The sequence below is a fragment of the Coturnix japonica genome, chromosome 4 (genome assembly GCF_054131305.1).
Source record: "Coturnix japonica strain WE chromosome 4, WE-NBRP24, whole genome shotgun sequence".
Lineage (NCBI taxonomy): Eukaryota > Metazoa > Chordata > Aves > Galliformes > Phasianidae > Coturnix > Coturnix japonica.
In genome coordinates this window covers 39,118,142-39,144,011 of record NC_140666.1, presented here as the reverse complement: position 1 = coordinate 39,144,011, position 25,870 = coordinate 39,118,142, and the positions used below count along the sequence as shown (strand labels likewise).

General features: G+C 37.7%; 1 protein-coding gene across 1 annotated transcript in view; it reads right to left on the bottom strand.

Moving 5' to 3' along the window:
* JADE1 (jade family PHD finger 1) overlaps window positions 1–25,870 on the bottom strand; it is a 125,978-nt gene that overhangs the window by 51,105 nt on the left and 49,003 nt on the right. The window contains exon 4 of the mRNA XM_085546543.1: window positions 7,741–7,843. The gene's annotated coding sequence lies outside the window, so the exon portion shown is untranslated. The remainder of the gene's footprint in view (window positions 1–7,740; window positions 7,844–25,870) is intronic.

The following is a 25,870-nucleotide window of genomic DNA, read 5'->3' as shown; positions in this document are numbered from 1 at the left end:
TCCTTGAAAGCGCCCTTGCCATGCTTTGAGCGGAGGCAGTTATGCTATCTATATTCTTGTAGTTTAGAAGGAAAGCTACCATATAAAAACAAATAGCAAATGCTCTGAAACAAGACAGCTTTTCTGTGGAATTCTGTAATGCCAGCGAGTGAAATGCAGTCCACAAGTACAGGTCCATGAAAGTTGCTATCACTAAAGAACTGCTCATCCTGTGCTTCAGAGGTGTGTTCCCTCATACAGCTTGAGCCCCTCACATTTATTTTAGTGATGAAAATATCTACTACTCTCTTAACCTCTGGAAACAATAGCTATGGAAGAACTGAGTTCTATTTCACTCCTGTCAACGTCAACAGAACTCCCTATTAAACTTATGTCATTTATATCTGATAACAGCAGAATCAAAGAGGTAATGTTAAACATGTGCTTTAAAAACTAAGATACCAAACTGCTATGCTGAATACTTGTATTTTGCAGTACTGTGCATTACTGATAATGAAGTCTAAGCTGCATTTGTAGGCTATCATTTATTAAAAAACTGTTCTGTTGAAAACAGCACCAAAATGCAAAAAAATTAAACCTAGTTTTAGAATTCACACCTTACTTTAAATACTTATCCAGGGTTTGATGAGAATACAACACCATTTTGGCTATACTTTCATTAGTAAGTTATGCAGAATAATAAGAGCAAGTCTGTTGAGCAAAACAGATGTTGCTGGGAGCAAAAAACCCAAGCTAAACTACAGGTATTTCTAGAAGGAAGGGAAAATACTTCAAACCAGATTCTGCTGGCCATCTGCAGCTAGAGTGCTTTTAATATGCTCATGTATCATGCCTTTACTTTTTGTTTACTCTAAAAGGAACTCAGTTTTGTTCTCACAGACAATTCAACATCACCACAGCCTAAAGCAAGGCAGGGAAGGAAAGATTCATGTCAACAAGACATTCCCTTTCTGAACTAACACATTAAAAAATATGCACCCTGCGATGATAAGCAGAAATTGTAGAGGAAGAAACCAATTAATACAAAGGAAAAGGATAGAGAAACCACAGGTTTCCGTAAGAGTTCAATTCTTAAACGCTTTCCATGATTTAATAATCAATTTCAGGTATTTTTAACTTTGGAGTAATCATTTAAAAAGGGGAAACAGGTTGCAGCCCAGATATCTGTTCAGCATTGAAGTGTGTTAAGGCAATTTTAACAGAGCTGTGGTAGAAAAGGATAAAATAGAAGAAAAATTTGCACTTCTCAGACACTTTCTCTTTGAAAGAAAATCATTTATCTGTTGTAATATGAACACAGATGTTCTTAGGTAAAGAAATAAAACACAGATGCAGGAGATGAAGTGAACTTGATATCAGCATATAGGTCTAGACTGTCTCAAGAAGTATAAGAATCATTTTCTGCTCTTTTTTTCATGCATGCACCATCACTAAAGCACCAAGAGATTCCCTATGTTGCAATTTCATTCACTGTTATGTCTAGGGAAACATATCCTGAGTCTGAATGTTCAGCATTCATCACTGTAAGAAAACAAAACATTCAGTAAATCAGTTTATTTAAAAAGGAATTCTGACATACGTAACAATTGCCATCTCTTCAAAGCAAATCTAAAACTTCCTATCTGAGGCCCAGAAGTTCAGATTTCTGCAGTCTGAGGCACTGTGCTGCAAAGCACAGAGGTGTCACTGCTCAACTTTATAGAAAAGCACAGAGACATGCTACTACTTTGCTTTCACAGTCAATAGAGCAAATCTTGTAACGCAAGGGTTGTTTGTTGATAACTGGTGATTTACATCTATACAGAGGACAAAAATACAATAGTCTTGTTATTTCCTTATTTCCAGGAATTCTGAGTACTTAAATATTCCTCAAATTAATTTGGTTTTCTTAGAATCCTATTCTCTTAGTAACAGGCAAGTTTCCCCTACTCATCTCTCCAGATTGGCGAGTTTCAGCCTGCACAGAAGCCCTTCCTTCTTTCAGGCTTTGTAGAGACATTTTTATTTGGATTTCTCTCTACATTACTTAGTCCTCTGACTTACCCATGGTATTCTTTCTGATGGCTGACAAGCCAGACACCCAGGTTGGCTTTTTCAGCTGATTTTTTCCTTTCATTTCTCAGTTCCACACATTAACCTCCAAAACCAGCAGGGTGAGACAGACACATTCCCATAGTGCTGCCATATAGTTGCCTAAGTAACTATAGTGCCACATGGAAAGGTAGTGGGATTTCTTGGCATTATTTATCATTGTCCATATTTTGACAACTATAGCTTCTGGTTTAAAATTTGCTTATGTGACTAAAGGAAAACTGATACCCACAAAACGTATTGCTTGCTCACGTCATCTTAACAGGGATCAGTGTTGCAATGAGCGTATCAGCACGCGCGGTCTCACTGGCAACTCCTGAAGAGGCAGGTTTTCAAAGTTCACCTCTTGCTTGCTGGAGAGAGCTAGAATCTCCAGACTAATGCTTCTTGCTGCTTGTAAATGTCACCATGGTATCTCATTACCACAATTAGTTTAAAAAAGTCTGACATTTAAAAGATACCAACTTAGAAATTGCCTCCCAGCTGCACACCAACACCGATAAAGCATGGACTTGCAAAGAAAAACTACTATCAATTCAGACAACCTTCCTTCAGTACTTCAGGTTTTTCCAAGGGCATTTTCCATGCAAATAGTGACTCTGCCCCATTTTAGTTGCCTTATGAACATTAACAAGATTACAGCCTTAGGGAGCACGGCACATGGCCAATACTGGATCAGGTAAGTGGGATGGATATAACAAGCCATATAACAGGTCATAGCAGTGCCTGCCAAACCAACCTAGTGAATAAAAACTAAGATTGTTTCCTGCCTTTAAGCAGCATATACCAATATAAATAACATATCCCAACATCTGAGCAGTTGCTTCATTAAGAAAACTGTTCTGAAGTGTCACAAAGGCTTCTATTAAGAAGTGGAATGCTAGTAACAAGTTGTAACAGACCTCTTTAAGTGCATTTAGCTGTAGAAACAGGGTGATGCATTTCACAACAAAAACAAATTAAAGACTAAAGGGAACAAAGGACTGAGGACCTTCACTTTTAGGTAATGTTACATTGGAAAGAAACAGCGAAAGTGAGTTATCCACATATCTGTGAAGGTGATGCTGAAGCTCCTTACATCTCCACTGTTTGTTTGGTGGGTACTATGGATCAGCGCCTGGCCTACAGACAAAACATCCTTACAAAATACATTGTTTAAAATATTCTGTAGGTCAGTTATCCTCCAGGGTTTCACATCCTAAACTACAGGTCTCTCCAAGAAATACTGCACTGTCTTCTCATTTCTCACAAATATTTCAGCATTCATATCAGCATCACACATGAATGACTCTATGCTCAAAAAGTCTATTCATAACATTATCTAGTACAGTTTTGGCCCACACTGATCAAAATCACCTCCCCAGTCTGTGCTGGGACAACACGCTCTTCGAGAAAGCGTGGGGAAGAGGCGCTGGGGAGGAGACTCAATCCTGCAGCTGCAGTGGAGCACTGCAAGGACATTTCAAGTGAAACAATACCTGTTTTCCTAAACCCATTTTTTCTCTAAGAAAACGAAAGAAACAATGCCTACTGGGGAATTCTCACTTCTATAATTGTGTCTTCCTTCACCTGCTGGCAGCATCCTAACTGTATGAGATCAGGCTGGTGATTGCCCTCCAGATATTGAACATCCCACAAGAAGGTTTCTTCATTTGTAGTGATGCAGTTGAAGTCCATCACCATGTTAGACCCACGTTCTCTTCATTCTAGCACAAAATTTCAGGTACTCCCATTCCAGAAAACATCTGCTATGAACGAAGTCTGACAGTCTGCCTGTTACTAATTAGTAGCTAATGAGACTGCAGTGGTAAAACTGACAGTCATGGTCTCTGAGGCCACATTGCCTTATAACATTGAGATACTGATGAAACCATCAAAAATATTTGATCCCTATAGATTCCCAAACTGGAAGAGGAGCAGTCAGTGAGACACACAGCACCATGTATTGCTCAGTCAGTGAGACACACAGCACCACGTAATGCTCAGTGAAGGCATTTATTACAAGGGCTGTCACGGCCAAATGCAGGCCCTGACATGCCATCAAAACCAGTTCAGGAGAGTTAAGTACAGCAAATTGTTTTTAATTATTATTAACAACTTCTCACTCAGAGTCATATTTAAGGATACCTATCAGACACTGTGAGTAGACTGGAAAACTCACAGCCTGTGCTGTAAGTATTTTAGACATAACTGGAGACTATTTCATCTTTTGGAAAAGAATATGTATCTTAAGCTCCATTACAAAAACAATAAAGGTCACTGTATGACCTAGTGACTGCAAAGCCTAACCTACATCTTCAGTTCTGTGGTGTTAAACTAGGAAGGGTCGTGCTGTGCCTGACCTACATAATCACAGCACACACATCTACATGAGTGCTCTAAGACTTTCCAAGGGCACAGAATTCTACACAAAAAGCAAAGAGGGGACATCCCAAAAGAATTTCCCTGCCAAGCATAAATCTTTCCATAACAACGTTATCGGCCACAGTTCTTGTGCATGGCTCAGCCAAAAAGGCCTTTAATTGAAAAGCAGTACTGATCTTCTCATAGATTTAGGAGCCTCTGCAAAATGCAAAAAGCAAGCTGCAATTCAGCAGCTAACAAATACAAAATTCTTTTTCTGTATAGAACTGAAAACCTCATAAGTTTCAGCATCCTTAAGATACTCTATCTGCATCCAAGGTCACTTCCAACCAATGTTGGTCTCACAGGGAATTTCTTTAACTAATGTTCACTAGGTTGGAGTCACTCCTATGTTGTATCTCCATAAATCATATTCATGCAGTCAACTAGTAGTAGTTGGTTGGCCTGGAAGCCGAGTACCATCATCATATTAGGATCTAATATAGCTTAAACAATCAAAACAGATCAGGCAAATATATATTTTTTTTTACTAGGACATAAGCACGCATTCACTCAAATAAGGTAAACTACTTATTATAACTACAATAGCATTCAAACCAGTACTTTCAAAGTTTGGCTGAAAGTCAAAGAAAAACTGAACATAGTTTTATAGTTTTAATATCCTTTTTCCAATAGGTAATTTTAAATACATCCTCTCTACAGATCTAAGCAAGTCCTGTGGGAAAATCCTGTGGGAAGACTGAAGGATCGATGAAACCAACCTCTTGGTCCATCTGGACTCTCCTTCTGCTAATCTATTCTTAACTTAGGATCAATACATTTGTTTGCAAATACACTGTTTCCAGATCTGCCTGGAACTTTACTATTACTACTGTACATGCCCATTCACTTGCATCATGTTCCTGATCTGTTTGCCTTTCTTGTTGAATAACTTCCCTTTAAAGGAAAGATTTAGATCTGCAGTTTATAAATATGAAGACTCCATCTGGCAGAACACAGTTTATATTTTATCATAAAATATTTCACTTCTATTCAGCTCTCCCTACAAAAATGCTTAGGTTACCACATAGGAAAACATATGATACTATAAGAGATTATACATACACACACACTTGGGCAAGCCTGAGTCATTTACAAATATCATCAGCATTTGTTTCCTTCCTGAGTCTACTGTAAGAGCTCTGATCAAAGAGAAGGTTTAGTTTATTTTGCAGCCTCCCAAAATTTTGGCGTGAAGCACCATGTTTTGTAGTTCTTTCTTTTTCTTTAACAATGGCCTTCATCAATGAGTCTTTAAATTTAAAGAGAGAGAGGAAAGAAAAGTGAGGAAAAAAATAAATAAATCGACACAGCACTTTAGTTTTTGAAGCCATACCTATTTAATATTAAAGTTAGTTCAAATATTGTGAGCCATCTGGAACATTACAGCTGTTCTAACTGCCAGAACTGGGTTTCTTTTGTTTATTCACTAATAGAGACAGTTTCTAGTCTACAGAGTGTCTTCAGTCATACCACAGAACAAACCAGATAGTCAGCCATGAAGAGATGAGTACAATGAGCTCCATCCTTAAATACCCCATAGAAACAGCTTGCTTCCCATGGGATTTCAGAGTAGGCAGTTTATCTACTACAGGTAGACAAAGCCTCAATTTATGTTATTGCTGGGATTGCAGTTGTTTTTTCCCTTTTTCATTTTTCTGCAAAGGCAAAGCCCAGTATTTGGGAATGTGTAATTTCTAATACATTTTCTGAATAAAGTAGATTCTGTACAGAAGGAATATGCATATGTGTTTAAACATAAAAGCGTGTGAGATAACCAAGGACTTTAGTCTTTGCTCTCAAGAAGCAACTAAAACTGTACACTAATGTAACACATGATGTAAATATGTACGTGCTATCGGTATGATACCTTTGTTACTCAAATTGAAATAAAAAAGATAAAACCCACAGCTTATAAACTTAATCCTTCTTTCATTTTTAGAAAAGAAGCACAGAAATCTCCCTAAAGATAGCATGTGCTCACAGAAAACAACCAGGAAAACCACCACTATCAGTACCCTTAGCCAGCTACAAACTGAATTGATTTTCTTTTTTTCTTTTCTTTCTTACACAAAGTAAGTGAAATCTGTTTGACTGAGACAAGCCTATCCTGATCCAGTGGGCGTATCCTTGTGCTCCTAATGTAACCAGCTGCTACCAGCATCCTCAAGGCCAGGTTTGGGAGCTACCTGAGCCCAGAGTAAATATGTTTCAGCACTAGGAAAGAAATTATGTCATTTTAATGCAGGTATATGCTCTTACCATTGTTTGTAAAGCAGTAAAATAAGATGTTCTTGCCTAATCTAAATTGTTAAAAGCAAATACATCTGCTTTAGACATGGACTTCACTGTCAAGCTACTTCAGCACCTCTGTCTCCTTCTTCTTTCTTGAGGTGATAGAAGCATTGCTTTTGCCTAACTTTTCCAAGCAGAAGTTCATCACAGTGTAAAAGTAGGACAAAAAGGATTATGCAAAGCCCCAAATCAGAACAACTTTCTTCCTTTTTCCTCCCCTCCTGTCCAGTAACAACCATATAGGAATTCTGTAAATACATTTCCGTTTCTCTTTAGTCCTTGCAAGTTTTTAAGTTAAAAAAAAAAAAAAAAAAAAAAAAAAAAAAAAAAAGGAAAAAAAAAAAAGAAAAAAAAAAAGAAAAAAAGAAAAAAAAATAGACTAAGTTGTGCTCTTTGCTGTGGCTTCCCACCCGAGGGACTCGCTCTCCCCATCCCCTACAAACAAGTTATAGTTTATCAACTTTCAGGACACACTAAAAAAGCCCATTTGTTTTTCTAGCTGTGAGAGGACTGGAAAGACCCTGGAAAGAAATCACAGAATTGGCTCCATTCTCACATACAACAGTAGTGACATGTATGTTAATAACAGGAAAACCAAGGGAGAAGAGTCTCCAGAGAATTGTTCGTGTTTCACACTATTTTGACACAACTCTGAACGTACATCAGAAACAAAGCCAGATACTTAATCTCTAAACATTTAGTTGTAAAGACATAAATCCATTCTGGTGCCCAAATAAAGGTCATTTATTCTTAGAGCTACACGGCACATTTGCAAACAAAAACTAACAACAAAAAGCACATTAGCCTAGCTGTCATCCACATAGAACATTGATACATATAGTGCAAGCACACTATTTTGGATTTGACCATGCAGGAAGATAAAATGGTATCAGTAATTAGAATAATTTAGTATGTATGCTCAGTTTAAGAGAATCAGAGGTCAGAGTTTACCTGTGCTGTTTTCCAGTTCTCCAGTGGCAACCAGACAATTTCATTATTTCAGTTGAATTAGAGATCTTTCTATGTTCAAGGTGCTGAACATGGATGAAATTGACTGTAAGAGGGAAGGAAGAAGGTGAAGCAAGGCATTCTTTTGAAAAGCATTTCTCTATAACTGTCTGAACATTCTGAATGAAGTATCCAGGCAGTGAAAACTCCAGCTAATGTTCTAGCTCTACGTAGACAGAACCTTAAGAATTCTGGTGAGAAACTAAAACAGAATGGAAAGAATTCATAACTGTACCATTACTGAAGGTGCACATAAGAGGCAGGCAGGGACAGAAAACAGCAACTTCAGCAGTTCACAACAGAAGGGGGTGAAGGTAAGTAAAGGCAAAGCAGCAGGCAATCCAACACACAACTTGGAAGCATAGGCAAATTAACACATGAGATCACTGTACCACAATTAATTTTTAAAATGCACCAAAGTAAGATTTCAAAAGCAACTGCGCTGATGAGAGAACCCAAGGAAAGTGAAAATACAAGAACACAAGCTATGTAATTAACAGCAAAATAGATTTTGTTTTTCAAATAAAAGATTTTGAGAAACTGAATCATATGCATTAATTTTGTTTTTCCTGTGTCCTTGGGGCTCATTATTTTAATATGCTTATTAGCTGGCACATAGTTGAGAAAATCACGCACATATTATGCTCTAGAGAAAGAACAGAATGAGAGGTAATTGCTGCAAACTTTCATCATGGATGAAGGTACAGTAAAGACCTTCCCTCAAGGAGGCACATCAATGAACATCAAGATAAAAGGTGTGGTAGTAAGATAGCAGAGACAAACTCTTGTTCTGTCTGAAAAAAAAAAAAAGAAAAAAAAGAAAAAAAAGAAAAAAAAAGGTGAGAAATTCTTGCAGTAGGAAGCCCTTTTTCAGACTAATCAGAAAATAAAAATCTCATTGAACAAAACTGTTCCTCCGGTGGCTGTCAGTTTAGATATGGATGCTGATTATGACTTCTGCTGAAATCAGTCACAGCTACAGCAACAGTATCAAAACTGGTTTTCAGGAGATGATGGCTGAACTTTTTGAGCAACCACCAGCACAGAGCTTCTTACTGAGGGTGGATAAATTCCATTTCTCCAAACGGCATATTTTATAATCTGCTTATACAGCAGCTCATCCATACAGCTGCCCCTTCATTTTAAATCCACCTGCTGTTTTAGCTGCTTCTACGTTGATAGCCAGTGTCTGCAATAAAGTGCTGAATTGGGTCTTCAGGATAAAGGGTAATAATTACACAAGCTTACACTATTCTGAAATTAAAGGTATAGAAACTGTTGGCCTTTCTACTTGGCTAAATGCTCTTCATACTATTTCAGAAGCCATGGGACAGGAACAGAGAGAGTCAAATTATTTGTAGTGAATTCACAATGCAGTGCACTGTGTAACATAACTTAGAGTGTTGTATGTACGATGTTGCCAGACTCATCTCAGTCTGGCAAGCATCTCCATGTTAGAAGGCACCACTGGCATCCAGCTGGGCACAAGGGTCAAGCTGAAAACATCTCATTGTAGATCTATTGTTTTCCTTTGAACTGTGCCTTGTCTATCAAATTAGTCACTTATGGAAATGAAACAGTTACTTGATTAAATGGCTGTTTTCCCTGGCCATTAGGCAAAATGTAATACATCTCCAGGCATGTGATCAAATGATTGAGAATTTGACCTAAATTTACTTACTCTACTAAACAACCAAAGGAACAAAAGGAATTACGCCTCACTTCCTACTGTCAGCTACAAAGAAAATCCATGAGTCCATAACTGCAGATGAAACATAGTTCTGTAGTTTTCTGCACCAAATTGTTGGAGCCGTTGCAGTTCAGGTGACAAAAGACTTCAGAGAGTGGTTGTTTGTTTTTTTTCCCCATCCTCAAAGCTTTATCTCAACTGTTTCTGCACTCTGGGGACCCTAAAATGATATGCTTTAGAGATGCCTTGACATCTGCATAGCTAAGCTTGTGTGGAATTTCCACTTCTGACAGATGCACTTTGAATCCTTGCAAAAAAAATATTAACTAAAAAAGTCTTAAAAGCAGTCTGAAAACAGCAGAAGTACAAACAGACCACAGTCTCACACATTTGATAAGCCAGACTAAGAACACATGCACTATTTTAGAAACAAGCTTCCCTTGGGGGAGGGGTATTCTGAAATTTTCATAGATTGCCTTGATTTCTCGAGCACCTGCTAGAAGCTATTAATATGCAGTCATTTGAAAACAAGTTGAGGTCTTTTATCATGATGTCATTTACAAGAAAGGTGGCAAAATAATACATTCAGTTAACAAAGCTAGGTACTTCTACTTGAAATTCAAATATTTTGGGCATCATACTCCCTTTCATTCTTTTCTAAATTTATTTTTGTGTTCTGTTAGCAATGTTTTTTCCATTCAAAACACCCCTGAATGTATGTGGCTTGTGGCCATTTGGGGAAGCAGCAGGGAAATGATAAATAGGGTGAAGGGAGTGATCTATACCAATGGAACAGTACTTATGTGCAAAGCAAAAAATGCACACGTGAGTCTACTCCGTCTCCTTCAGCTCAAAGTAATCTGCAGTTTTACAGAGAAAAAGGACTACTAAAGAAACACAACAGTGTGTCACAAAACGAGCTGTGAGAGTTCTGAGAAGTCCAAGGACTTACGTGATTAGAAATGACCTCCACCAAAAGCAGCACCTGGTTCTAGTCCACGAGTTCAAAGGGTCAAGCTCAATGTAATAGAAACAGTAGGAGCTGCTGTGGACAAAACCTCACTAAAGAAAATATGGCCAGAAGGCTAAAAGCTTTGCCAGGTGACACTACCAGCAGAACAGGGAAAAAACAGAGTGAGAAAAGGAACTGCTTACAATCACAAAATCCACACCAACACACTCATCCATGTACACAAACACGATGCTTGTGAGCACAAATCACTATGTTTGCAGAAGTCATTTTGAATACTGTTTTCCCAAGTGTAGCTTTGCTGTTCAAAAATTGGTTAGGTATAGCTTCGGATTACTGGTTGCATCCAGCACTGAAGGTGTTTTAACATAAATATAAAATAAAGTAAGATTTATACGAATTCTTCCCTTTCCATACCAAACATCAAGCTTCTCTCAGATCCACCTTCCTCTCAACCACTCTCACTGTGCTCAGTCTAAAAGCAAAACTTATCCTTGTCTATTCCTCTAACTACTTTTCTACCACAGGAAAAAAAATGCAATCCAGAGCTTGGAATCAGCTCTTAATGGTCTGTGGGATATTTTCTTTATTTTTCAGATTGTATTCTTTACTTTGATGTGAAAATACCCTTTTACAAATGTAATGTATTTCCCCCAAAAGATGTAAAATAGAAAGGATTGAGGAAGGTATAAATTTATTTCAAATCCAAGGCACAGCCCAGCTTTGTTTCTCAAAAAAAGATCAAGCAACAGAGGATTCAACAAAAGGAAGGGTGAGAGGAAGTGACACATCCTGACACACTGACAGTATGTTGACAAACTTCTTTCAGCATCAAAACACTTCCTTCTTTTTGCAATTCGTTTACAGCTCTTGCTCAAGGCTTTTGAACTAATGGGCCATTGGCAGTCCCTCAGGGATTAATTTTCAAAAGAATTATAGGCCCCCAAAAGCACTGCTCACAGATAAACATTTATTTCTATGAACCAAGCCAGGCGTTCCACATCCCCCACGCGTACTTCTGCATTCAAGAGAAGATGAGCACCAGAGTCAAGGTTTCAGAGGTATTCAGATATATCTCTGGAGGCTCAAAATGTCTTAATCAAATCTTTTGCTTTCTAGAGAACATGATGTGCTGAACATTTATTTTATGTTTCAGTTTATTAAACCTGGATAAGAATTCCTTTCAGCTGGCACAGTTAGGTTCTCTCCTCCTGCCCCAAGCCCCACATCTTCCCCTCTATCCCATAATGCAGATCTATGTTCCTCATATATCAAATAAAGAACTGCAGTCAGAGACAAAGGAGTTGCTTGCAGCTGAGCTGACAGTGACAAACTTTAGGTTACAGAAAAGACCTCCTTACAAGCTATGCCAAGTGGTATTAAAAGCAAAGCCAGCAAACAGAACGAGCAGCCCTCTAGTTCTCACTGCCTGTGCTATACCCCTTCCTTCAGCAAAAAATCCTTTAGTGCAGCAAGAACTGCAGCATAAACCTGTCATCAGCAGCCACAGTACTGTCACATCAACGACTCTCCCATGTCAGCTATAATCTTTAACTCAGCTGTTTGCCTCTTTGGGGAGAACCTTCCTTGGCTGTCAGGAAAGAAAACACGTACATTGATCCATCGTAAGCATATACAAGCACTCTAGGGCACAAATAAACAAAACAGCCTTATTCTTTGAGAAATCATGTTGGTTTTTAAAAAGAAGGCAAAACGCACCTCTTTGAATAGCTCTATATATGAACTAGCATAGTAGAACTTACGCATAGATCTGTCACAGAGAATAAGTCACTGTCACTCATTTTCTTTCCATACACCAGAATTGGAAAACAGATTTACCACATGCTTGAGATACAGAACTGTGCTTCCAAAACACAGAGCCAAAGACCTCGAATCAAACAACTGGCTATAGCCATAGAAACCTATAATTACTTTAGGGACAAAGCACACACAAAAAAAATCTCTTCTTTCATATCTCATCATTCTTTGTGTCTCTAACAACCACCACCAGAACCACAGGAGCCCACCTGCTCAACTGATCATCAAATTAGAGCACATTTTAAAGCATGTGAAGGAAGATAAACTTCATAAACATTTTGGTATAGCCAAAACATTTATAGCCCCAGTCAGCCAAATTGTTGTGATAGCAAACTAATATCATTCTGCCACTGGAATTACTGGAACTTACTCAGCCTTTGGCCACTTGAAATACTGCAGCTAAACATATCACACGGAAGGGAGCAGAGAAGTAACAATGGTAGTAGAAGTGTATATGGTAGTATGGTTCAGAAATGGAAGAAACAAAGGGTGCAAACCTCCTCAAGTTACAGCCTTTTACAGTATTGAAGCCTGTAGAAAATTATTTCAGAGTGTATACTGGAAGGTTTGATTACCTAAGTACAATAAAAAAATCCAAGTTAATCTAATGGAATACTTAAGCCTTTAAATCCTTGCATGGGCTCTCTCATTCAGAAATACAGAGGATTTAATTTGGTTCTTTAATTCATTTTCAAGATTAACAACTTGGAAGGGTAGATTTCTAATCAACTATATTCCTTACACTTCTTCAGACAGTAAGAGGAGCTAAGATGTGACAGACTGCAATAGTACTGTGTGCCTGAACATAAAGAACTTAAGAAACAATAGTTACAAACAAATGTTGCTGTTCTCCTGAAGAGCAGAGATGTAGGTCCCAACCATGCATGCTGGCTTTCCATAGCATAGCAAACCAAAAGCCCCAGTACTCCAAAAAACAAACAAGCAAACCACCACAATCTAAGCCCAGCATAGAGATGTACTATGTCAGTGTACTAGACAAAAATTTATGACATGGTTCCGTTACCCTCAAATTTTGGTTAATAATGATTGAAATTAAAAATTTGCTGAGCTCTACATATCAAAGAAATAGTTGGTACATGCCTGAAAAACAACTGCACGAGGATCTGCAAGAAAGCCTTTCCTGCTTTGTACGTTGTAAGTATGAGCAAAACTCTGAAGTTACAGGGATTCTTTCTTTAAAGATATTCACCATGTCAAAGCTCTGCATCTGGAGTTCAACAACTAAATGAAAATCAGTTTGTTAAGTGTAAAGAGTGTGGGGTAAGGATACTACTGGCCAAACATTTGGTTACCTACAATCAGCTGCTTTTATGTAATAGAAATTTTTGATAGCTAATTAAACTGACAATTCCACCAAAGTAGATTAGCAATTGGACTGCACTCCAAGACAGAATTATGTAAGGATTAAAGTAATTGACCTGTTTTTCTGCATGCATTTTTGGGTTTTTAATTTTTATTGTGAACTACGTGTGTGTAATCATTAATAGTAAGCCATTTCTTTGCTGGGAAAAAAAATGACAGCTTATACCTCAGCCAAATTTTGGCCTGTTACATCATTTTTTATTTGTCTGTCAACAACTGATCACTGCTTTTACTTTAAACTCTTGATATTTATTTCCCTTAGATATTTTGATTTGTACAAAAATACAGCTTTTATTAATCCAAGATGTTCATTTCTGTAACATCATACTAATAGGATTATGCCAAAAAGGACAATATTTAGAAAATATGACAATCTAAAAAATCCCGTCGGGTACCAAGTAACAATATGAAATGTAAAACATGTTTTTTTGTGGTGTAAAAATACTTCAAAATATTAAAATACTGGCAGAATCAATATGACACAAATTTTATTTAATGATATGTATAGTTCTTCAAGAAATAGAAAGCTAAAAAGTTATTGGCACTTATGCTTAATGTAAAATCCCACAGACACGCTCATTTGCTAATGCAGCTGTCAAGGAATTCAAAGACAATTTTCTGAAAGGAAACAAAATGGTAGATCTGGAAAACAAAGTATTCAACCACAGAGCACATGTACAGCAGAAACAAAACTAGTGCAGGCTCTCACATTCTTCAGTGGAAGCCTGAAATAAACCATGATGCATATTTAGCCACAATTCCAATTCTCATTCACCTTTATTGGTTTTGTATCCTGTCAGGAAAATGAGCAATATTGTCTGTTTATCTATGTTGGAGAAACATACACTGTCTTATGTATTCGCATGCACCAAACATATGTGAACAGGACCATTATCTTTCTCAGCTCCAAAACAGCCTTCCAATTAAGTTGAGTCACTACAAGTTATCACTACAAACCTCATCTAATTAAACTGCTTCTTGAAGGCACTCACCACTTAAGAAAAGCTCGAAAATCTGCTTTTGGAGTTGAAAGGAATGAAGACCTGACAGAAAAGTAGTGACATTGGCCAGATAAAGAAGCTAATGCTACTGTTCAGCAATTATAAGGAGCATTTCATGGGTATGCTTCCTATATATCACATACTATCAGCAAGCCACAACAGACATAGACAAACCACACATATGGACAACAATATTGGACCAGTTCATTTGCAGCTCTGCATCACCAAGAAAAACACTTGGGAAAGCTAAAGACTGAGGTCTATTTATTATAATATCTAATCCTGATAAAGCTAGCTCTTGAAGAACTAGCATCAAAAGTACATTCTGTGAATCAGGCATCAAAGTCAGCACTGGAAGAATGAATGAATATAGCCCTATCTGCAGGTGTTCTTGCTATTTATAGTTGCTGTTATCAGAGCAGTGGTTTCCAGTAGCAATGAAAAGCCCTTAACAAATACGCTGAGAAACATGGGCTTTACCGGAGTCCTGATCAGATAGTTTTAAAAGGTATGTATGAGTCCTGACAGGATATGTAAACTGTATTTAAAGACATGTGTAAGATCTATGAGTGTTTGCGTATAAAGCTATTATAAGTAAAGATTCTTTATCTCTGTGTCTGGATTCTTCCTTCAGTTAGTTTACTCTTTTCCCCTCACGGGTTGTGTCAATCAGAGTTATATGTATGTGAACACCATACAGCATAGTCTGCTGGGTTACTTAACTCATCCAGCATCTTGATTAGACCTCTGTTTGCTTTGCCTCTGAAATGGAAAAATATACAAATAGAAGTAGGTGAGACAGTTTGAAAACAAATTACTGGAAGAATTATACAGCTTCATAAGTCCATGAAAGTAATTTATTTTCCAGGTCAAACCAAGGAGTTCCTGTTGACTGCAATGAAGGTTATGGACCAAGTCACGCTGACCATTCAAGGCATACAAACACTTCTAATATTAATCAGCCAAACACCCACAAAACTAAGAGTGTTGTGCTGTTATTAGATAGCAGACCTTTCTTGGACTATTTATTCAGAACCACGATTATGTTTGAAGGTTCATCTACATTCCATATCTTGCTGGCAATAAAATACAAAAGCAACTTCACCACATACAAACTCTTTCTCTGCTCCCTAAACAAAACAACTGGAGTAGGAGCATTTCCTTCATAAGAACCTTCACCTACACAAATTCTCTGATTTTCAACCCAGCTCCAGTACTCAGAGAAAGAAGATGAGTCTTTGACCCAAAAAGACAGATTCTTAATTAGTACAAAGCTCAAAGTTCCAAATTCATCTAACACAAATCGCTGCTTCCATATGCTGAAAGAAATTTAGTATATGTCAGCAGCACAGCATCCCCTCCAACAAATGAAGGGAGAACAAAGGGAAAGAGGACTGTGAGTAAGGTTCTGCACTATCATTTTTTGCTTGTAGTCAGTTTTCAGAAGTAGAAACATTAGCATTGACTGACATAATCAACACCTAGTTTCTACTGCAACATAAATTAGGCTGCTTTGATATACTTTCTTCCCACACAAAACTGCTTATTTCCTTTCTGCTTGATGGTGGAATTGGAACTGGCTAACATTAGGCACTTAAATGACAATTAACTTCAGCAATGTTAAGAATGCCTCCATTCAGTTACTCATATTATTGAGGCTGAAGGCTTGTTGTTTTTTTGTGGTTTTTTTTTTTTTTTAATGTGACAATTGTTCCTCTTTCAGATACTTTGTAATTAAAAAAGATTTTCTATGTTCTCTTTCTTGTTCTTGAAAGACTTGCTGAAGCAAAATTTCAGTGAAAGATTAATACCACTCTGAAACAGATAAGTTTCTAACAAACAGAAAAACGTGAGTGTTAATTAACAGCATGAATTGAACTAATGTTTCTTCTGCAGAGGTTTCCCTTCTGATCTTTCAGACTAAAAGGGGGAATAGGCTTCCTAGGGAGGTGATTGAGTCACTATCTCTGGATGTGTTTAAAAACCACTTGGATGCGGTACTCAGTGATATGATTTAGCAGAGGGTTGTTAGAGTTGGGGTAGTATGGTTAGGTTGTGGTTGGACTCAATGATCTTTAAAGGTCTTTTCCAACTGAGCTGTTCTATGTTTCTGTGATTATTTTCTCGGATATACAACAGTAGCTCCAAAAGTAATGCCTCCTATCTATTCATACTTTCAATGTTAGCCCACTACATCAGAGGTGGTTGTTGGTGGTACGGCAGTAAAGACCAAACCTTCCTGCCAATATTCCTTTATATGTTGCTGTCCTGAGACAGATGGCAGCAGAGGGGCAGTCTGACAAAATGGTATCTGACATGGAAGTACATATGAAGCAAAGATGCGTGCTACAACAGATGCAAAGAGCACAACAATGCTATTTGAGAGGGCAAGTCGTCAGCTACAAAACACTATTTTTCAACATAGTCACCACACTAGCGATGCATTTTTGGTAGTAAGGTACAAGAATCTGCATACTGCACTCATAAAAATATGCACCAGTGGAGGTGACCCACTGTTACACCAGTGCTGAAACACATGACCCACTCCTCACTGTGCTCACATCCACTGTTTGGTTTCCACTTGCATTCAGAAAACATCAGTGAATGTGAATGGGTGCAATTTTTTCCTTTTTTCCTGCATAGAGGAATTCAGTGACTCACCTTTGCTCCATACACACACTTCCATATCAGATGCCATTTTGTCAGACTGACCCTCTACTGACACCTGTCACATGGCAACAAAACACAATGGAATATTGGTGGGAAGGTTCAGCCTCTACTGCCATACCACCAACACTCACCTCCAATGTTGTGAGCCAATATTATATACAAGGAGGCATTACTTTCAGAGCAGCCCTTGTACATTATAAGAATTCTGTTGTTTGGTTGTTTTTTTTTTAATTCCCTTATGTAAGATTCTATTAAAACTGATCTATTTCAATGCCGATTGCTCTATAACTTTTTATGCTGAGGCTTACCTGCTCTTAGAAGTTTTTTTGTTTCTGTGTATTTTGGAGGAAGTTTATCTTAAAGCTTGGGCATGAATTAAAGCTGCCTTATCAGATTTTAAAAGAAGGGAACATTAATCTACTGTATACCCTAAATGTACCTGTAGGCAATCAGCAAAGTCCATAGGCATAATTTATCAAAATTTGTCAAAAGAGCACAAACACTGATTACATTTTAAGGTCAGCTGGCCACTTTTTAACTTGAACATGTTCAGTTCTGCAACCGTCTCCATGCTAGGAGATGCAGCAACCAATAACAAAGTTTTTATGAAGAAACAAAGAAATGCAGTTATCTCAATAAGTACCCTGAATGACACATCATAAGGATTTCTCACATCTAATTAAAAATCATCTTTTTTATAAACAAAATGGTTATGAAAATTGTCATCCAATAATGGCTGTGCAGCTGCACCTACTACTCAGAAGTGACTCTGAAGTCTTTGGAAAATAGAGGGGAGGAAGAAACGTAAGCAGATCTGCCACAAGCCCAGATTCCATTCCTGCCTCAACTTCTGTTAAACAAAGAACTCACAGAAGGTTATACCTTACTGCCATGACAAGTACATAGAATGATATGTATTTCACAGATTATCTCTCTCATTGCTCATTCCCTTTTGTTCTCTCTTTCCACACCCTCAAAAATTGGAGATAACACACTCCCAAGATCTACCAATGACCACTACTACAACACACAGATCTGACTCACCACAACTGTCCCACAATATAGATTTATATGCTTTTTGAATCTCTTCCTCCTCCCTCCCCCCCTATTAATTTGACATTTAAAGACAGCCAAATAAACAACATGTGTTCTTCTCCTGATGAACACCTGAAATTCCCACAGCTGCTACTGCCATGTGCATTAAGATAATAGATTTGAATATTCTAAACTGCATGCACTTGATGCACATTTCATGAACCTTGCATTTGCAAGAATTCAGTCTGCAAAGGATGCAAAATGCTTTCCTTAAAGAAAAACAAAAACAAACAAAAACAGATCTACAGGGAGCTACTTATTTTGAATCCTTCAGTCTCACGTAGAGGTTGCACCAGATCAGAGCCAAAACACCAGCTTAGATTATCGTGACACTTTGCAAGTGATCTTACAAAGCACTAAAGCACACTATCACAGGATAGAATGTCCTGTCCCAAAACACAACTAAAACTTCTACTTTAGTCTGCTGATATCAAGCCTTCCCATGGCAGGAGCCTTTTGAAGCGACATATGTCCTTATCCTTGTCTTCTAGTCAAGGCTTTCCTCACAGTTTCAGAAGTAGAAACAAATTTGCAAATATTTATACAGAGAGAACTTGGTTCAAGTGTCACCATCCTGATTGCCCAGTGCTTCAAATGCTCTTCATATCTTTTGTATTTTATCACCTCACTTCCCTACTTGCAAGTTTCTAAGTTAAGGTCCTGATAATTTAAGATTACTATGTCAAATAAGAAGTGGTTCAAAATGTTTTCCTCCTCTCCTCCTTTGAAGAAAATGAAGAAATCCCAATCTTGAACAGACTCCCAAGTCTGAGCTCTATGTATTTGTGTTAGCAGAACTTCGGTGCAGAAATGCAATCTGGTACAGCACTGTGTGTTTTAGTTACATAATAAGATTTTCATTAAGTAACTCCAGTTATCACACAAATATCTACCAGTTGGGATTTTACTTTTTTTTTTTTTTTTTTTTAAGGGGAGGAATACCTTGTGGTATTGCAACAGAAGTATACATAGACATATTGTGAAAGTCCAAATTACTTCCTCAGCAATTTCAGTCCAGTTAAACTTGTCTGTTATTGAATGCTAGGCAGGCCACAGGTAAAAGGCACATTATGAATAATTCCATCACAAGAGAAGCTTCAGATGAAGTTCACACCTTATCAGATGGCAGGGGACTTAACCACAGTACTGCCTATTGCCACTGTACAGTCTTCTTCCTTCTAACAGAATTATTTCTGTGTGCCAGAGGTGTGGTGAGAAAAACAACAGATCAAGATCCCTTCAACCATGCTTTCTTTTCTCCTGGTTATATTCATTCCTGGCCTTACACCAAAGAATCTCTTGTCAGAGGTGGTTCACAGTACAACTTTCTGCAGGAATCTCTCTCACTCCAAAGTCTAAACAGAAATGTAGCCCCTGAAATGGAGTGGCAAAGGTGAGATTATATAATCACAATTCACATGCAGAAATAATTTATCCAAGCTGAATCCCAGAATATAATCATGGGCACAGTCAAAAATCATATCCAGATGTGGAAATATAGTCAGTGGCTCTATTCTGAGCTAATAATAATAATAATAATAATAAATGAAAAAAAAAAATCATAGATGCAAAGCCAAAGAATAAGATTTTAAAAAAGAAAAGCTAGAAGTTGAACTTTCTGAAGAAATTAACATCACAATATCTATGTCTGCTCTTCTCTTGAGCAACAAAATCTCAGCTTTAAGGAAGATTCCAGAACAAAAAGACTATAGCTTTTCCTGCAACTACGGTTAGACTTCAGCCTGCCACTGTTAGAACTACACATGTTATCAGTAAAATATGTATTGGCTGTGTTGAAGCAATAGCTGAGGTTTGACATCAGCTTGCTTGAATTTCTGCTGGCATCTTTACATTTGGATACATAATGAAACTTAAACATCAAATCAAAGGTGGGTACCATGCAGCAGATTTTCACGTGCATCCTTCGCAGAAATGCTATTTTGTCTGAATAGACATTGATTTTAGTAATTACTTCCTTACCACTTACAAGCAGGAAAAGACACAAAAAGACCTCACTATTCAACAGAATCCAAAGAGCATTTAAAGTATTTACTCACTTTCAGTGATTCCAAAAGCAAAGCTATGCTGTCCCAAAGTGATGATTTCATCACTTACTGTGTAAGACATGCTGTGCCATATGAAGGGCCACACTCAGACAGACTTTGACAACAGCAGCATCAGACACACAGATAAGGAGCACAAGAGCAGTGTGAAGTGATACTTCACCAGCACATCCCTGAGCCACAGAAGAAGGCTTTGCATTTAGAAGGCTCCAAGTGGCTGTCATTCGTCTCACCGCCTCTGAGGCAACATATAACTATAGGCATTCCTACAACTGCATGGCAGTGAGTTTCCCAAAACTATCTTCTTTCTTGTACATTTCCACCCTACCACCCAATAACATTTGAAGGTATCTCAGTCCTCGTGTTATTAGAAACTGTAGCTCCTTGTTCCTTAGTCACATTTCCTCAGCTACCCAGGATTTTATAATCTGTCACATCCTCTTTAGAGTCAGGTTTTTCCCAGCCCCAAGGAGGCTAGGTTAGTTGGCTGCTTTTTCCATGGAAGTCATTCTGCATATCTGAGTATCCCTGTCACTTTTCACTGCACCTGTTGTAATGTGAAACGAGGAAGTGAAAACTGGAAGTGCACTGAGTTTCAGACAGGGAGACACAGAGATTTTTAAATGGATATGATCCTACTATCCCTGGTGCTTGGTCAAGACCAGAAATTTGGCAATCTCAGCCTGCAACTGGCTAATTCTAAATGAATGAACACAAAGACAGGAATTCAGCATACTGGAGCAGCATTTTGCAAGTGCTAATTAACACAGTTAAAAATTTTTAAGAAGCAGCCTGATCTAAGTAAAACAAACATATTTCATGCATATTCTTTTGGCCATCATTTCCCCAGCTTCCATTCTCTCAAAAAAGCTGTCATAAAAGGCTCCCTCCCTGGATCATGCCCCATTTCAGTTCCACTCATCTTCCCTCCTCCAGACTGCAACATAAAGAAAAAAACTTATGCAATTTCTCTTCCCTAGCTCTTATGGGCCTGGCTTCTGCCCAAAGGTTTTATAGCAAGGAAAATCCCCACTTCTTTTCTTAGCCTCTACCTTCCTGACTTCTTCCTCCTGGAATGCTTCCCTTTCTACCCTGAAACTTTCTCAGAAATGATTAACATGAAAAAAGGAAAACAGGACGGAAGATACATATATGATATATATAAAAAGATATGAGGCAATGACTTATATGACCCCACAAATCAATAATAACTAAAAATTGTTCAAGCTCTATCATATGGACACATTTTTAAGGGGACAAACCCTTCCAGTCATGTTGAAAAATGGGAATTGTGCTTGGAGTAAGCTAACAAGGTCAATACATTCCTAGATTCACAATTCAGGGCCAGAAATCTATGTCCCTAGTTTGGGAGTAAATAACTTCTTAACCAAGCAATAGAGACCATAAAAGCGCTTCTCAGGTTGCATTCCTAATCTATTTGTTTTACACTAAAAAAGAAAATCAAAATTTCCCATCAATATTTGATAGCTCAAAGGGGAAAGACATCACCATGAAACTAAAGTTTCAGACACATTCTGAAGATGAGTTCCAGAACAGTAGCTGTAAAATGTAGCAAAAAACAAAAATCAAAACAAAAAATACCCACTGTTATAACTTAACCACTTTAGAAGCAGGCTTACAAAATGCTTCTGAAATAGTCATTTAATTTTATCAATATGGAAGCTGTTTAGTTACAGCTTCTTTCTTCTCTTTTCCTTCTTCAGTTTTTAATTTCACCCTGCTCTGCTCAACAAGACGTGTATACACTGAAAAGCTATGCATGTTTCCAAGCTCTGCTTCAGCAACAAACTCCACAAAGCCAAGAGACATCACGGTTCACATACTGCAAATCTCCAAAATCAATCTGTAAAAACATGCAGCAGGATACACATGCTTGGGTCATACACAAGAACAAAAAAAGGAACGTGATCAATGTAGAAAACAAAAACAGATTTTGCTAAGGCAGAAATATTTCAGTGCTTTCAGGCAGAAGAGTTTTGCCTATACAATGCCATAATGACTTTGAAATGAGATATTATCCATATCATTTTGAGCTGAATGAGTCAGTTTAAAAAAATGACACTCTTCCTCAGTACTAATGTTCTGGCTGCACAGAAAAATAAAAAAAATGCATCAAACTCCTCACAGTGGCTGTTACTTTGGATCCATACTTCTGTGGACTAATTGTGATTAAAAGGAATGGTTTCTTATAGAGCTGAGTGAATGAAGCAGATGCTGTTACCTCCAGACTACTCTGCAGCACACAGTGCAGTAACCACCAACACATGCAGATACTGTCTTCACTGGGGACTACACATGCTTGTGATGTTTCAAAGTCCTCTTGTTCAGCAAAACATGGTTCAGGCCTAAATAAGAGCACTTTGATGACCTGAGATAGGTTTAAAACAGTGTTAAAGGCTCCAAAGATTCATTATAGTCCTCTCACTGTACATTGTTTAAACACGTTTCTTCTCCTCACACGCACAGCCAAGAAGAATGGGCATATTCCATATCATACTTGCTGCAAGCTAAACACAAAGGGCACTGGATAGCATGACTAGAAATCTTGCAGGATTTAATTTACAACCTTGTGTGTTGTAAGCCCCTCGGGATACGAAGCTCTCATGCTTTATATAACTGCAGAAACAACGTGCATACCTATGACACTGTATAAATAACAGAGAATCAGATTAAAAACATCTGTAGACACTCTGGCTGATCTATTGTCTTGTTGCCTGCTGTCTCTTCGTAATTTTTGATGGCAGACAAGACATTTCACACAACAGGACTGCTAGTACTGCTGATGCAGCCACATAAACATCTGTAGCAACATGTTAACAAGAGACCTGATGAAGAGGAAAATTAAAAAAAATAATCATCTGTCCTTGAGGCATGACCTCCTTACAGGTTTCTGCTTGATTTTTGTTTACTTCTTGCCAAAAATGAGATAGGAAACGTGGATGACTCAAATAAAGCATTTGTGGAAATTTAGTAGGAGACAGCATCATCTTTTTGATTCTGAACTAAGTCTGTTGTGATACAACTCCTTTCTCTGGCTGCCCAGAACTGTCAACATCTATTCATCTATTGTAAATTGCTTTTGTGAGAACAAAAATAATGTATGTCCGGAACATGGTGATAGTCATAGAAGATATAAAGAGATTCACACACTGTGCAAGTATCAAGTATAGAAATAATGCTAAAAGGGAGACAGACTGTTATTGATACCAAGCAGAGAAGGGAACAACTACATTTCCAAGGGAGAGGCAAAGAGGAATCCTAAATTTAGAACCAAATTCAGAACTGAAGCCAAGATACTGTCACCACCAGAGCTGCGTGAACATCTCACAGAAAATCCTTCAACAGTGTTAAACCCAGCTCCTTTAGGTTTAGAAGAAGGAAATAAAATCAGTTCCTTTCATGTGAATATTCTGTACCCATCAAATTAAAGATTGTTCTTCAATTAAAACTTAAAATTGGAAACACTTTTCACTCTGCCCAGCTACATGCTTTTTAAGCTGACGATACACCTTTCACATTGACTTCATAGTCAAGCTTTTGTCAGCCGGTCACACCATACATCTGCTGAGTCAAATGAGCCTTGTATGTTTTTGCAGTACCTCAAGCCACTTTCACAAAAGACAAGCATTAATTAAAAGTCATTCCCTCTGATAAGAAACTTCAGTCTTGCCAAGAGGTATTAAGAGCAGTTAGAAAGGCAGGAAAATGCTGGCAGTGTGAAACTGCATGAAAACTATTTTGTTCAAAATGAGATGATCTGATATCCCAGTCAGATCATTCTACAAGCAAGTGCTTTCCTCTGCCTTTCCACATCATTTTCTCAGACCTATCCATACATAATCTTGTCCACTTTGTTCTCTCCTCCCATGAAGTAAGTAATACATTAACAATACCTTCTGGGGTTGTAATCAGAAATCATGGTGTTTTCTATTCAACTTTCTCCATTTCCTTTTCAAACAAAGGCTTTTAAACCTAATGATAAAAAATGTTATAGAACAGAACGCTTGTCCCTTTGCTTACAGGAAGAAGGACGTGGGCACATACACTTTAAGAGGTACATATAGAACCCATACAGGTTCAAAGTGGAGATTATATGAAGCATTTATTTACACTGATTTGTGTGTGTGTGTGTGTTCTTTGCTTTTTCTTTTCTTTCTTCTCATCACCGACCTACATATCAGACTTTCACTCCAAAAAGACTGCAGCTCATCAAGTCATTCACTTCCTAAACACCTCCCTCCAAAATTTACATTGTCTATAAATGAAATCAGAGTGGGATTCAGTTGTGCTTCCCTGCCTGCTTTTCAACCAGAGGGTGCCAGTCCAGCTTAGACGTAGAAGCTTAGCAGGTATAAGATAACTGTTGCAGTTAGCTGCTGCATTACTGCAGTTATACTTCAACCCATCTTTTTCAGCCTCCTCTCAGATCCTATGTAGCAACTGACAAGAAAAACAAGAATCTCAGCGTATTGCTCACTATAAGAGAATTTTATTAAATTATGTGAACTGCAACAATAAAGTGTCTTAATGGCTAAAGACAGAAACTCATTACGACTTACACCAGCAAAAAGGACTGAGTCTCTATCATGCTTTTCTTGCTTCTGTAGAAGGAACCAGCCACCAAAGGAGGAAAGAGCTGATGAAGGAAACTAAGTAGCTTTAAAAACACTGAAACTCAAGACAATACTTAGTCCTCATCACACAACACAGCACAACACAACCTTTCCAGCTATACATGCTGCTGCAGCATTTGCTTAAATCAGATAGTACTTTCAAATTGTAGCTCATACAGGGAATGCCTTAGTATTTACAAGAACTTCAGGCCATTAAGCCCAAATTAACAGATTCATCCTAGCTGTGCTACTGGTTTGTTCTCATACCACTTTGTTTTATTTTCAATCCCTAGAGAATAGAAAACTCATCATTTAAAATAAATTTCCCAGGAATTCTAGCAACAGTTTACAAGGACCATTCAACACAGCCTTATTTATAAAACACATAAGAGTTCCTTATTTTAAGCCAGGAATTTAAAGAGACAGATTTAGAATCATCAGTTTTAAGGATTTTGAGAATTATTTCAATGAGAAACACAAGTATTTATTTGTTCATTCAGACTTTTATATTAGAACTTCTCCTTTTACCTTTCTTTAGCATTTAGGGATTCCTTCATTATATGAAATTAAAGACCTTCAGAAATAATTTTGCATGTATGAGGAAGGATAGCAGGTGTAAAGTTCTCATCCAAAACCAGGAACAGCTCCTACTAGACTTCTATTTTGTTTCCATCTACCACCATGCAACCACCTCCCCCTTTCCTCATCAACAAAGCCATTTTCTACTAAAAGATTGTCACAGAAATAAA